At 33.8% G+C, this 15,870-nt stretch overlaps 1 pseudogene; it reads left to right on the top strand.

Annotated features, from left to right (window-relative positions):
* Nucleotides 1-14,117: 14,117 nt before the first annotated feature.
* LOC114085459 (poly(rC)-binding protein 2 pseudogene) lies at nt 14,118-15,135 on the top strand (annotated as a pseudogene).
* The last annotated feature ends 735 nt before the right edge of the window (nt 15,136-15,870 follow it).

Here is a 15,870-nt window from a genome sequence, read left to right as displayed (position 1 = left end):
CATTCTTGGATATTCATTTTTCAAGTTTTCACACCTTAAAACTTGAAAAATGAGTTTTTAAGAACTCAATTCATCAGCTATAATTTACTAGTTGAGAAAATCTGGGAGGTTGAGGGCCAAAGCAAAATCACCAAAAAGTCTTAATTGATCTTAAATACATCTACTTCTACATATAAGCAAACTAATTAAAATACCTCCATTTATTATTTTAGTATTATGTGATAGATGTCTACATTCTCTATGTAGTTATTGTCTTCCCCTCAGATAATAAGCAACATACAAATCATATAAATTCACAGAACAGAGACATTATACCCACTGAAATTAATGAAAGCCTCAAGCCTTCCCTTGGTTATAATTCAAATGGTTATCATTTTATCCAGTGGCTCTCAAACGTTAGAGTACTGAAGAATCACTGGATTCTTATTTTTAAATGCACATCAACATGTTACACCCCAGAGAAACTGATTCTCTGGATCTTGGGTAGAGATCTAGAATATGAACTTGTATGCTATTCTTGGACTTGCTTTAGAAATTCCATTGGAACCCGTCTCCCATCCTTTAATTTCTTACAGCCCTTTCTCAGATTCTCAGTATTTTGATTGTCTATAATTTTCTGCTTTCTCATCTGTCATCCAGCATTAATCCATTTTTACATTTTCCAATAGTATCATCCTGGTTTTGCCTTTGATGAACATCTCTGAAACTTGTTGTGTTGAGACAATGTGATTCAGAAAAGGCCAACCTTATACCTATTTGAGGGTTGGGCGTGTTACAGGCCTGCACAGGAAAGGGTATTCTGTTTCCCAGCTGATAGTGATTGGTTCAAGAATGGGTAGTTGATCTGAAATTGAAGGAGGCTTTTTATTGTGAGAATAATTGAAGAAGAAGCACTATCTTCTTGGATTCATTTAACTGGAAAAATATGACCTTGGAGATGCTATTGCCCATCTGCGTCACTCCTTATGAAAAACAAAATCACATACATAAAAACAGAGTTCAGAGACAGTGAAATATAGTCTAGGGAGTTTAAACTTTCTTTTTGATGGTTTGGTCATTGAGCTTGCTGCAATAACCTAACAAAAGATTAGCAGGAGAAAAGGCATACAGATTTATTAACATGCAGTTGTTCAGGGAAGCCGCACAAAATAACAGAATCAAAAGGGACCAGATGTTTTAGGCTTAGATACCCTTTTCAAAGCCCCTTCTAGAGAGGGAGTAAATGATTTTTAGGGGAGATGAATGGACCCATAGAACAGACAATGGGCTGGGACAAAATTCCCCTGGGATTTAAATTTCAGTCTCTTCCTCTTTGATATGAGTTTAATCATCCTTGGTTAATGGTATTTCAGTAAGAAGATTGAAGGCAATTATGTTCCTGTTTGGCAGATCCAGTCTTTAGGTAGATAAGGGAGCTTCAGAGACATCCCTTCCCTGCATTTGCTCTTCCCCAGGTGCTCTCACTTTGAAATTCAAAGCACAAGATTTTGGGGCATCATTTTCCAAGCCCCAACAATAGCTTTCTGCAGCCATCCTTTGAGCACATGTATCCAGCTGTGACTGGAGCTGGAATTCCCACTGCCTTTTCTGTTACATGTATCCATAAACTCCCTTTGTTGTGCTTCTGTCATTCTCAGTGGTAGATTCTGGAGTTCTACTTACCTGGCACATGTCTATCTCACCTTTAAGCTCCTATCCCATTTCTTGGACTAATCACCCTGAGGTAACATTGAGAACCCTTTATTTAATTTATTATCTGGTTATTTGATCCCTCCAACTAGAAAGAGAGAAAATGCACATCATGGCTATAATATCATCATACCCTTAGCCTCCTGGTTATATTCAGAATAACGTGAAAGCATGATTTGGCTCCAACCACAATTCATGCTCTTGGCCACTTTGCTCAAGTACCCTATGGCCATTTTTTTGTTTGTTTGTTTTTTACTCATACCACAAGCCTTTATAATGATGATGATGATGATGATGATGATGATGATGATGATGATGATAATGATGACGATGACAATTAGTAGTAGTTGTCATAGTATTTAATTCAGAGGAATGATGAAATATATTGCTAGTTTTTACTACAAAACAACAAATTATCATTGTGTTCTCATGTTTTCTGGTTAAACTAAAGCTGGTGAACATACAAGTAAATTTAGCTACAGAATACTAATTTATAAATTTTATTTTTAGGTGGTTATATTCCATTCACTTAATGCAATTATCAAAACCTTGTAGCAAGCCTCCATATAGTTAAACTTTCCATTATATGCTTTACATCTATAATTTACTAATGGTAACAAAAGTATTTTAGTTCACTATTTCAGTATCACTCCTGCTTTTCACTTACATTGAATGTATCAATTATTTTTATCTCATCAAGTCCATTTTACAGTATCAATAACACTTCATGTGCCAGTCTAGAAACATTATTTTCTACAAAAAAAAAAAATGCACTCTAAATATCAAATAATTAATCAAGTCTGTTGGATTGCAAACACCTTTAATTGAGGTTAATTTCAGAAAAATAATTCAATCTAATCATATATAATCATAAAGGAGGTCCAAATAACTCCAATAATTCAAGGATTAAGGATATATAATGGAAGGCTAGGATTGTGGCTCAGTGGTAGAGCGCTCACCTAGCGCGGGCGGTACCCAGGTTTGATCCTCAGCACCACATACAAACGAAGATGTTGTGTCTGCCAATAACTAAACAATAAATATTTAAAAATAAAATAAAATAAAATAAAAAATAAAAGGCATTGTGTTGTGTCCATCTACACCTAAAAAAATAAATAAATATTTTTTTTAAAACGATATATAATGAATTGTTAAAGAAAAATAAAGGTTTACACAACAACAACTTTGGGAGGAGTTAACTTATCAAGCAAATTTATTTAAATTTTAGCATATTCTTCAGTGCAAAACGAAGACATGTGAATGGAGGCATGTTCTTCCCTGCAAGGAGAGACTTGAGGTATCAACAGAAAATTCTTTTTTTGTTGTTGTTTTTTTTTTTTTTAGTACCAGGGATTAAGCTCAGGGGCACTTGACCACTGAGTCACATCCCCAGCCCTATTTTGTATTTTATTTAGAGACAGGGTCTCACTGCTTATCACCTTGCTTTTGCTGAGGCTGGCTTTGAACTCAGGATCCTCCTGCCTCAGCCTCCCAAGCCTCTGGGATTATAAGCATGTGCACTGTGCCAGGCTAGAATATCCCATTCTTTGTTTAAAAAAAAAAGATATTTCAGTGATTGGTCCTAAAATATATTATACAACATTAAATATCTATCAACTAAATGATACTATTGTTTCCTTTTTAACCTGTTAATAATGAAAGGAAAGTATGTCGAAAATAAAAATCAAATTAAATTAGTAAAGGAAATGTTAAACTTTATTGTCACACAAAGAATAAGCACAGATTGAAATCTGAACGACTTCAAATTGAAAACCAGAGTTCAAAAGTGGGCTGTTTCAGACTGCTTTCCTCAGTGAAAATGAGGGATAATAAAATGGAACCTCAAGATAACAAGTTAGCTCACTTTGCCCTGTAAGCAGTCACATTCTATTATCACAGCAAGTCATTAACATCACTCATCTTATGGAAACAATGAAGACCAGAAGAACATATTTTGTTTTTCATGCCAAAAAGTTAACAAAAAGAGGTTAAAATGTAACATACAAACAACAGTGTTTTAGTTCAAAGTTCAAATTCTACAGCTCCCTGAACATCTTTTCAATTTGACTTTCAATTAGTTTTCACAAGTCTTGACTATCCCACATTAAACCTTAAAATGTTAATTCTGTCTTTTAAGAAATGACAGGCTTTCCCAGGAAACATTAAGATAAAATAAATAAAGGTGTGAAATGTTTTCAAAGACCTGAAAATCTCTACCTATATTCTGCTCCTTCAAAACAAAAGAACTAAAAAAGACTGAGACTATAATGAATGCACATATATTTGTTGCTCATGTTTTGGAGATGAACTCTTAATGGATTTTTTCCTCTGTTATTAACAACTGAAGAATTTAGCATACACTTGAAAGTAAAAACCTGAGAAAAGTCTTTAATATTCGCAACATTTTCCTACCATATTTCCCTATACATTTTTCTTCTTTATTAAGTATACTCAGCTCATTTCTCCGTATAGACTGCTTAAACTCTTCCATGGAATAGACTATGTCTCTTTTATCTTCATATTCTTTAGTAAGCATAGCTTAATATCATTTACAAGCAAAGCATCCTGTAAACGTAGTTGAATTTTCTTTTTAAAAATTTTCACAAATGTAAAAGTGTCAAAACAATAACATCAAGAGATTACATTAAATAGAAAAGTTCTATGATTCAAAAGACTTTCACAAACCATATGGGAAACATGACTTACAAAGTTTAATATCTCTCTCTATATATAATGTACATGTTCCCCAGTGGCTTGGTCATACAAGCCTAAATACCTCATTTAAAATTGGCCTTTTCTCCAAAGACTTAAATGTTTCTACAGGGGCTTTTGTTTGTTTGTATTATTCTGAATCAAAAGATATTACAATTAGAATTACTAATCATAAAAAATAGAATTCAGGCTTAAGATTATGTAGTCTCCTCATTTGTAAAAAAAAATATGATATGTTAAGGTTAAAAAACACAAGGTTAAGAAGAAAATTGAAACCTATATTGGCACGACAGACACATTTTAGGCAAATGGACACAGATGGGAAGTTTCAAAATTTTAAAAAAATCCTTAAATAGACATTTCCCCCCCAATCTTTCCCCTTGGTGATTAAATTCATTTTATAGAAAGTGAAGTCAAGGGAATTATTCACATATGTACTTAGTAATTTGAAATATTGGTTTGACAAGTATTCTCACTGTATTCTTCCACATTATAAAGTGCCCCAAGCTCTGTAGTAAATACCACCCCACCTCTGAATATATAAATTGCATATACCTGACTATTTTTGCTGAGTTGGGCTTTAGACTTTTCTCTTGGGGAATTATAATAAGCTAAGCACTTTTATTTGTTTTAAAACTCATTATTCAACAATATAACAGCTCTCATTATTTTAGATTCTTTTCTCTAATTCTAATAAAATGTCAAAAAATCATTTTGTAATTTTCCTACATAAAGGCATAGGGGAGTAAAGCTAACATCTTTTCCATCAAAAAGTTCATAGATGAGGCCCCTTTAACAAAAAAGCAAACTAACAAGAGAATTGCATACAAATTTATTTCATATAAATTTTACATGACCCAGGAGCCCTTAGAAATGAATGCCTAAAGAGACATGGAAAACTTTTTATGGATAGTCATGCTTTGAAGTCTGATTGGAGGGCAAAAGGGTATGATGGAATGGTTAAAAAAAAAAAAAAAAAACAACTAGGGAGGATTTAGTTAACCCCATTAGTTCAGATTATTGTTGGTGTCTCTGTTTGTTTACTCCTTTCCTCCAGAATATACTAAGTGAGATGGGAAAAATCAAGAGTACCAAAGTTTCCATTATTACATTTATATTGGTTCTCCATAGCACGAACTCCTACTGGGAAGGAAGGATTGAGTTAGTTTGCCTATAATTTATTCAATGATAAAGAATGGGGAAAATTCAGCAGAAAGTAGAAAGGAATAATAATAGCCTTCAGAATAAAAAATGAAATGCTGGCTCAAGTATTAAAATTTTTATTCCTCTACAGATTTAGAAAAGGGTATTCTGTAGAAAATGTCCTACTTTACCAAAGCCAGATGCTTGGAACTGGACTTATGAATATATGTTTGTTTTCTGAGTTTCTGGATAAGTGTCATGAAGGAAAAACAAAAATTGCCATGCCTATTTCCTCCTCCAAGCCACAATGTGCAGATTCAGTAAGGGCTTGATAAATGCTTGTCGAATAAATGAATAGATGCGTTAAAACCCAGTCTATGAACTGCATCATTTCCTTGTTTGAATTAAGAAAAAAGATAAGCCAATGCTTTAGAAGTGTTGACATAAGTTGAAAATTAATATTTTAAAAACTGTTTCTTATCTAGCAAGCTAAATTTCCAGCTGGATCAAAGCTATGTAGTAAAACTAACCTGTGAAAATAGGTTTAGTGATGCAAGCATAAGCAGCATCATTGTGTGAATAGCATCATTATGATCCTTTCCCTTCTTTCCTTGCTTGCATTTAGGAAACCATCAAATTACATTCTGGCTCATACAGGATAATGGGAGAATGGGGTAGCCAAAGAACATGGCATTCATTACTGAATTGGAACAGTTTGATGAAGCCTCATACACCTTAATAAGTCCCAGAGCAGCACATGTTCTAATATTAAAAATGAAACAGTACTTGTAAGGTACTATCATGACAGAATTCTTAAGACAAGATTTTAAGAATCTTTAGCCGATGTTAAAAAAAATAATAGCTTATATTTGGAAGATGCCTAATTCAGTTACGTATGTACTCTTCAGACTAATGAATTACTTTTTCAGAGAGAACCATAGTACATCTGGATGATGAAGTAAAATTAATTAACTCAGTGTCACAGTACACAGAGATTTTTGAAACACAAAAAGCAGAATGTTACCTGAGCATGAGCCAGAAACTCGGTTTTCCAGGCATAGATGTAGATGAGAGCTGTAATTCATGTCATTTTATGACATTTCATGGAACATTTGGTCATTATGACATTTATGATGCAATGAAATAGGCCATAAAATGCTGTAAATTGTTGGGAACAAAAGACATTCATATTTGTGATGGGCATTTTAGTTTCAATCAAGATGTTAGTAGGTTAAATCAAAACTCAACTTAAAATTGAATGTTAAAGTTTTCATTTAGGTTTCTTTCTTTTCCTCCTCCTTCCTACTTACCACACCTCCCCTTCCCCCTCCGTTGTTTTTTCTTTCAATTAAAGACAATATAAAGGACTACAAGTTTAAAAAGATAACTTTAAAAATATTTTCTATTTAAGTGTTTCGACAGAGTGAAAGAAATCGATGAATTCATGAATGAGAGTAGTAAAATCAGAAACTGCAAAATACGTGATTTCTTGTACGTTTGCATATCATGTGATTGGGTAAAATGCCTAACATGCAAAATTTCTAATAGTAAGTGATGACCATGGCTTTCCTATATCTGATAATATGATTCCTGAACTCTTTTTTTAGCACCTACTGTCAGATTTTTTAAATGTCAGAATTGACCTTGTTGAATTATGCATGGAAATTAATACTAAAGTGTTTTTCCTGGAAATACATTTAAAATACATAGATATTCCGCTTAAGAAGAGAAAGACAAATGTATCCCAGAGAGAATTTGATTAATAAGCTTAGCTATTATTTTAGATAATTTTACTTCTTTGTTTAGTTTGCTATTTATAAAGGCACCACGGTATCATTTGAAGAGTTGGATAGCACATATATCACCACCAACCGTTCTAAAAATGTAATCAGGCACGATGCTCAAATAAATATACTGAAAAAAGGTCCAATTACAATAATATATAATGCTAAATGAGAGAATTGTTATTATTACCAAGGATATAGCATTCCAAACTCACAATCTTATGGTTAATTCATACACAGAAGTTCCTTCACCAAATGCATATAAACTATCTTACTATTCACTTATTTTCTACTTGCAAACTCATCTTTGACAAATTGGGGTGATGGCAGTATGTATAAACGTGGCTGTATAATCAATGTGATCCTGCAATTTCTACACGTAGGAAAAATAAGAATTCATACACCATTTGAATCAAATGTATGATATATGATATGTCAAGATCATTGTAATGTTTTGAGCAAATAATAAAAAAAGAAATTAATTGAAACACGTTTAATATTTTGAAAACTATACAAACATTCTTTAAAATTTTTTTCTCAACATTATTGTGTATGATTTAGAAAAAATAGTATTTCATAAACTTAGGAATATGAAAATACTATTAATAAAAATTATAATAATAAAGTTACTTTTATCTTTAATGTACTTGAATGGTGTACTTTAATTACCATTTCTCATTTGATCCTTAGAGCAAAATTTTAATGTACCTATTATTATGTCCATCATATAGATAAGGATCTTCAGGTTAATACTGATTTCCTAACTTAAGTTGACAAAGCTAATAGGTGCTCAACATAGAGTTAAACTTCAAGCCTGACTAATGTTAAATTTTCTGGGTGTTTTGTTTTGTTCTATTTTGTCACACATGTTGGAACTCTTTCTGGTAGCATTTATAGTCAAAGACCAGAGCAATTCATAGAGGGTGTTAGAGACTGAATGTTTTTATTCTCCTAAAAGTTGTATGTTGAAGATCTAACCTCCAATGTAATACTATTTGGAGGAAAGTCCTTGGAAGACAATTAGGTTTAGATGAGGTCCTGATATGGGGCCCTCAACAAATACAACCACTCTAGTACACATTGAGGAAATGCCATGTAAGCACACAGGGATATGGTAGCCATCCACAAAGAGAAGGAGATCTCTCACCAAGAACTAGAATTCTCAGCACTTTGATCATGGATTTCCCAAACTCCAGAACTGTGAGAAATGAATGTCCATTGTTTAAGCCACCCAGTCTATGGTACTTTGTTACAGATCCCTGAGTTAAGACAGTAGAAAAAGTCAAAAAGGTTTGTTAGGAGAGATAATTCTTTTGTAATCATAGAAAAGTCTCTGTCATGCAGATTGAATAGATTAAGTTTATAATGAATCTCTCCTTTAGAGGTTATGTTACCATAAATGGTATCATTCACAAACACTCTCAGATTTAGATTTGCCAAACATTGATTGACAAGTTTCATATGCCAGGCACTCTCCAAAACACCTGCATGTAAATAGATGAATCCAATCTTCAGGAAAGTTCTGAGGATTCTATTATCTCATTTTATAGGTGGTAAAACAAGTTCGAGAATCTAGCTCAAGGTTACATGGAGATGAAATTTTAGGGCAGAGTTCTGATTTGACATCTTCCTACTCTCAGTCAAGCAGTCTATTTCCCATATCTTTTTGTTTATTGACATCCTTAACCTATTTTGGAAAGGAGAATGTGTAGACCCAAGAATGCACTTTGTTGCTAATTTTTTTGTCAATTAGAATGTATTAATATTATCTGTGAATTGGGTTTATAGAAGTGTAATAGGTTTTCTAGCACCAGGAAAGTTGAAACTATGGGATTCTTTGTTCTTACATTTTTTTAATTTTTGAATTATTAAATTTCATTTTACATATAGTAAAATTACTTCTCTTTACTATAAACTTTGGTAGCTTTTAACAAATGGGTAGAGCTGAATGTTCACCAACACAGTTATAATATTGAATGGTGACATTACCCTAAAAATTCTCTTTTATGGCCTATCTGCCTTCCCTGTCCCAAATCTTTGGAAAACACTGATACGATCTCATTGCAATGATTTTGCATTTTCCAGAATGTTATTAAAATGGAATCACATAATATGTAACCTGTAGAGATTTAATTTTTTCCACTCAGCAAAATGCATTTGAGCTTTGTGTTTATCATTTCATGAATCAATATTTTGTACCTTTCATTGCTGTACATATTGATGTACTGCAATTTGTTTAATTATTGAAATTCAAAACTAAAATGTAAAACTCTAATACTTTTAGAATAAATATAGGTGCAAATCTTTATGATCTTGAGTTAGACCAACTACTTACATAAGACACCAGAAGCATGAAGACAGAAGACAATAATTTATAAATTAGGTTTTATCAAAATTAAAACCTTATTCCTGTGAAAGAACTATTAAAATAAGTTACAGTTATGGTGTTTTCAAATTTAAGAATAAAACTGCTATATATTCAGAAACAAGTTTTGTGAAATTAAATTAAAATTCATTTCTCCATTGAATTGCCTTGGAACATAGTAAAAAGTTCTATGATTATGTTTTCTTCTAAGAAAAAATTGGGGGGAGTGCAAGGTCATATGGCAAGTGTTGAACATTGCAAGAATGGCCAAGCTGCTTTCTATAGCAGTTGTGTCATTTCAATTTTCCCACCAGCAAAGATGGTCAGACATTCCACATCTTCACCAGGACTTAAGATTTTGTATCTTTGTTTCTGCTTTTGTTTTAGCTATGCTAATTAGTGTACAACAGCATTTTATGTTATTTTAATTTGCATTTATCTAATCAGTAATTTTGTTGAGTATCTTTTTATATGCTCATGTATGTCATCTCTTCTTGCTCCTTTGTTAGATTGGTTTATTTTCCTATTTTTTTTTTTTTTTTAGATATTTGGAATTCTAGATACAAGTCCTTTGACAGAAATGTGATCTGCAAACACATTATTCAGCTCTATGGTTGATCTTTTCATTTTCTTACTAGTTCTTTCAAGGGACAAAGTATTAATTTTGATAAAATCTAATTTATAAATTATTGTTTTCTCTAAATTATTGTTTTATGTAAGTACTCATCCTAACTCAAGATCATAAAAACTTTCACCTATGATTTTTTCCAGAAATTTTAGATTTATTTATTTATTTATTTATGCTGGGTGCTAAACCTAGGAGCCATGGGTTTAATAACCATGGAGCCACATCCCCACCCCTTCTTATTTTTTATTTTGAGACAGAGTCTTACTAAGTGTATCAGACTCTCCCTAAATTGTTAAAGACTTTGAACTTGCAATCCTCTTGCCTCAGCTTTCCAAGCTGCTGGGATTACAGGCATGGGCTACCACACCAGAATAGAATTTTATATTTTACATTAGACTTCCATTTTCACTTAACTTCTGTAAGAGGTATGAAATATATGTTGAGACCCATTTCCTGTTTTTTTTAATCTTTATTTTTTATTATGGTTATACAGTTGTTCCAGTATCATTTATTGAAAAGACTGACATTTCTCCATTGAATTGCCTTGGAACATAGTGAAAAGTTCTGTGATTATATTTTCTCCTATTTTTTTCTGTTCTATCTCTACTTCCCAATTCTACCACTCATAGACTACCTCAGATGCCAATTTTTAAATGTGGATTTTTTGGGGGGGAGTAATACTGGGGATTGAACTCAGGGGCACCTGACCACTAGGCCACATCTCCAGCCCTATTGTGTGTTTTATTTAGAGACAGGATCACATTGAGTTGCTTAGCTTCTCTCTTTTGCTGAGGCTGGCTTTGAACTCTAGATCCTCCTGCCTCAGCCTCCCAAGCTGCTGTGATTACAGGTGTGTGCCACCAAACCGAGCTAAATGAGACTCTTTTGATTCCTAATGACAGGGATTATGTCTCTTTATTTTCTGGACCTCCATAATACTTCATAAAAAATATTATCATTATAACATTTTTCATGTTGTTTATGTACTCTTATGACCTCTTACTAGGTTTATAGCCCTGGAAGAGGGTGGTCATAGCTAATAAATATGTTAAGTTCATTCCTGTATTCCAACACAACAACTCTGTAAACATACATTTTATTGTTGATAGTTCAGCCAAATGGCCTTAATATTCTTAGTGAATTAAATTGAAGTCATCATCAGGCCAAAGTTCAAATAAGAGAACATCAGAATTCATAAGGCATTTTGTCACAGTGACATGCTTCTATAAGGGCCAAAGTACTGCTCTCTAAATTACAGCCTCTAAATCTGCAGTGGTAAAGGAAGTGGCTGGAGAACAGAAGGACATGCAATTGCTTTCCAAAACTTGGATCTTTCTGGTCATTCTCCTAGCCATGATTTTCAAAATATCACCTGTTTATTATCGCCAAGAGAAAGAAATAAATTCATATTTACTATCTGTCCTTCCTTTCTACCATAGCTAATGCAGGGCTTCTCAAGAGGATAGGAAGAGGAGGAACAAGAAGCAAATAATGAAATAAGGGGAATGACCATGAGCCAAAGGTGAGTTGGAATATTCTTTGATGTATGTAAGTCAATGGACTGTCAGAGTAATAGCAGAGTGAGAAGCACTTTCTGGCTCAAACCTCATTAATTACATAAAGAAGTGCAATTCCATTAATTAATTTAGACTACAGTATTCTAATAGAGCTAATGAACAGCTCAGCATTTTTATTTCTAATTTCTATGGTCAACAGTTCCTGTCTATTTTAATTTCCTACAGGTACCATTATAGTGTATGAGTTCCATTTTTATTGCAATCAAATGTAATACCTAGTGACTTGTAAATACTTAATATAAGATTATTTTTATTGATAGTACTTTTATTATTTTATTTCTAACAATATTGTACACACACAATATGTTGGTAAATTTTGTCTTCTTATCCCCACATATTATATCTCTAAACATATCTTTCTAAAACTAGAAAGCTAGCCATTTCTTTCTATATTAACTAAGCAAATTCAATTTCTTATACCTCTAAGTGATCAGCTATATCTCTCCCAATCCCTTGCCCTATTCAGATCTTTTTATCCTTTTGTCTTGGTTACTGTAATAGCTTCATATATGGATCCTTTTGCCCTAATCAGTTAGTGTTATTGCATTCATTGTTAATGACTCTCCTCCTTGTAGTTTTTTGGAAACTGATCACCGCTTTGTGCATAAAATTCTAATTCCTTAGTCTTCAAAATTTTCTGCAGGCTTAATTAACTACAAGATTTTTGTTTTAAAATGGAGTCCATAGAGAATCTCAGAAAAGCAGCAAATGTATTTATGTACACTTTCCTTCTGAGAACAGTATCATATTTTTCATCAACTATTCAAGTAGATTAACATCCTCTCCATATTCTAATGTCTGTGGTTCTGCAATTTCAAATCCAAATTTGCCTCCATGGCTGTGACTCAACACGTTTTCTCATATTGTTCAAGGTTCCAGGAGTGACTTCCCCCTCCTATTTTATGTTTTACTTCTATCTCCTCGCCAGACAAAAAATAAATTCTTAAAACAAAATTACTTATTAACTTCTATATAATCTTCAGCCTTCAATTTAGGTACTGTTTATTTTCAGTGCTTCTCACTCCAACAGATTTACTGACTTGTCGTCTGAGTCATTACCATATATTTTTATTTTCCTTTGGTAAACTGCATCTAAAGTGCAGTTTCCACATGATGCCTGATTCTTAGTATTGGTGTTCTTATGTAATTTCCTCCCTTTGGGTGTGAGCTGAACCTAGTTCTTTGTTTCTAATGAATAAGACAAAACAGCTACAGCAATGGAACATCACATCTAACATTAGTTACAAAAAGGCTCCAACTTCCCTATTGCTCAGTCTTGCTTTCTCTCTCATTTGCTCATTTTGATGAAGAAATCCATTATACTGTGAAATGCTCAATGGAGAGGTGCAGGAGAAAAAGAACTAAGGTAGGACTCTGTTTAACAACATCCTCAACCCAACAATCCAAGAAGAACTGAATTGTGTTAACACCACATGGGTGAGCCTGAAATTGGCCTCCCTCCAGTGAAGCCTTGAGGAGGCCACAGCTTGAGTCCACTCTCTTGTAGTCTGTGAAGGACAAGAATGAGGACCCAGCAAAACTATATCCAGATCCCTGACCTATGAGAACTCGAGATAATAAATTTTACTGTTTTAAGTCCATTAAGTTTTGAGGCTTATGAAGAGGAATGTGGATTAAAGGAAATAATACAAGATTTGGAACTAAACCAAACTGAATTAAATTCTTCTGCTGCTATATTGTTAACATAGTAGATTTGGACAAATTAGTTTCCTTACTGATTAAATGTAATATCTATGTTGCATGTTTGCTGTAAGAACCATGCCTCACAAATAATAGATGCTTAATATTATTGTTAGTATAGTATTTGTTAATAGGAATCACTCTTCTTAGGTATTAGATTCTTAAAAACAAAGAATGTCTTCATCTATACTTGTATCTCATCAGTTGGCATATGGTATTCAATAATAAATGTCGAACTTAAAATACTTAAGCAGAGACTGGCAGAGGCAATAATTGGAGCAGCTGGAGAATGAGTTCTTTCCTGCCTGCCTGATTTATGCCATCCTCCACCCACATTGAGGTCTCTTTTTCTCCTTTATTTCCTTCCTCTTTCACCTACCCACAGATGTTTTCTTCTCCTTCCTTCTGACTCCCTTTTTTCCCCTCAATCAAATTCTGCCTACAGTTTTTAACATTCACCCCAACCAATGACCAAAGACCTGATCACTCAAAGTCCACTCCCCATAACACCGCTCAACATGGGCATAGGTGTGATTAAAGGCAGATTAAATGTCATCCTCACCATTTGGCTATTCATGCATGAAAATGAAGTTGGCAGTATCATTAGTGGGGAAAAAAAAGAGAGTCAGTTAACATGATGTTCAAGGAGAGTGGTGTATGTGTCAACATCTAAGAAGAGAATTGTCCTGAAAGAATTATCACTTTGGTTGGACCCACTGATCCCATCTTCAAAGACTTTGATTTACTATTGTTGACAAACTGGAAAAGGACACCATCAACTCCATGACAAACAGCACAGCTGTCAGTGGAACACTGATCATTCTGAGCCTAGTGGTCCCTCTTAGTCAAGGTGGTTCCCTCATTGGAAAAGGTGGTTGCAAGACCAAGGAAATAAGAGAGAGTCCAGAAGCTCAAGTCCAGATGGCAGAGAATATGCTCCCCAATTCAATTGAGTGGGCTGTCTCTGTTGCTGGCATTCCACAATCCATCACTGAGTGTGTCAAACAGATCTGAGTGGTCATGCTGGTGTCCCCTGTGAAGGGTGTGACCTTTCCAAGCCTTTAAGTTCTCCAGTCATCTTTACAAGTGGTCAGGACGGGTACAACACAGGCAATGACAGGGAGGAGTTTCCCCATATCACCCCATCCATGTTCCTCAGCCCTGACCTAGAGGAACATCTCAGGAGGCCTACACCATTCAAGGACAGTATGACCCTCCACATCCAGTTGGGAATGCAATAGTCTGATTTTCCTGTGGCATGTGGCAACAATACATTCAGTGACATTGAATTCAGCTCTCAAGAGGTGAGAGGCTATTGGGGATTTGGATGCATCTGCTCAGACTATTTCTCAAGAAGTCACCTTTCCAGATGATTTGACTGGCTGTATAGGTGCCAAAATCAATGAGATCCATCCATCCGGTGTTTGGGGTGCAGGATGTACTGATAGGTAGATTACCATCACTGAATCTGCTGCCAGCATTGGCTTGGCTCAATCTCTAATCAACATCAGGCTCATCCAAAGGTGGGTGGCATAGGAATCAGAGAGAGCAATACAGATTCATGCATAATTTTGTTCTACTGTTCACCACCACCCATGACCCATCTGAATAGTCTTCAGTCAGTCAGTGATTCCAGGTTTTAAATAGTTTGCAAATTTTCAGTTTCTATACTTTATCATCCACATGTATTTTTTTAATTAAAGAATTTAGTCCTTTTTTTGGTCTTCTGTTAATGCTGAAATCCATATTTAGTTTTGTAAGTATCTTCATGTTTTTGTTTTGTTTTATTGATTCCTGATTTTTTTTCTGCTTGTTAAGAAAATGTAAAAGTGGAATATTAATACAATTCAGTTTACTTTTTGTGATGGTAGGAATTTTTCAAAAAAAAAAATTAAAAGATGGATGGGAGCTTTTTCCTTGTTAATGGAAACTGCCTGCCAAGTGATTCATATGGGGTTTATTCCTGTTTTCTTCCTGTTGCTTTTGTGCATTATATTCCTTACCAAACCCTGATTGGGTTGTGAATCGAAGCCTTATTTGCAATTAAAACTTATTTAAGCAACAGAAAATAAGCATTAGAATTATTTCTTTTAAAAACAAGTATTCAAACACATATGGCACTTTGGATTCTTAGTTATTTTAATAGCAATTGCAAAAGCAGAATCTGGATTTTCTGCATTTATTTCTTTATATAAAAGTTAAAAGGCTTTTTTCATGATTCAGCCTATTAATTTTCCTTCATCTTCAAGCATCCATGGTTTTTATGTTGAT

This window comes from Marmota flaviventris, chromosome 7 (genome assembly GCF_047511675.1).
Source record: "Marmota flaviventris isolate mMarFla1 chromosome 7, mMarFla1.hap1, whole genome shotgun sequence".
NCBI classification, from domain to species: domain Eukaryota; kingdom Metazoa; phylum Chordata; class Mammalia; order Rodentia; family Sciuridae; genus Marmota; species Marmota flaviventris.
Note: the sequence above shows the minus strand (reverse complement) of the source record. Positions and strands in the feature narration are given on the sequence as shown.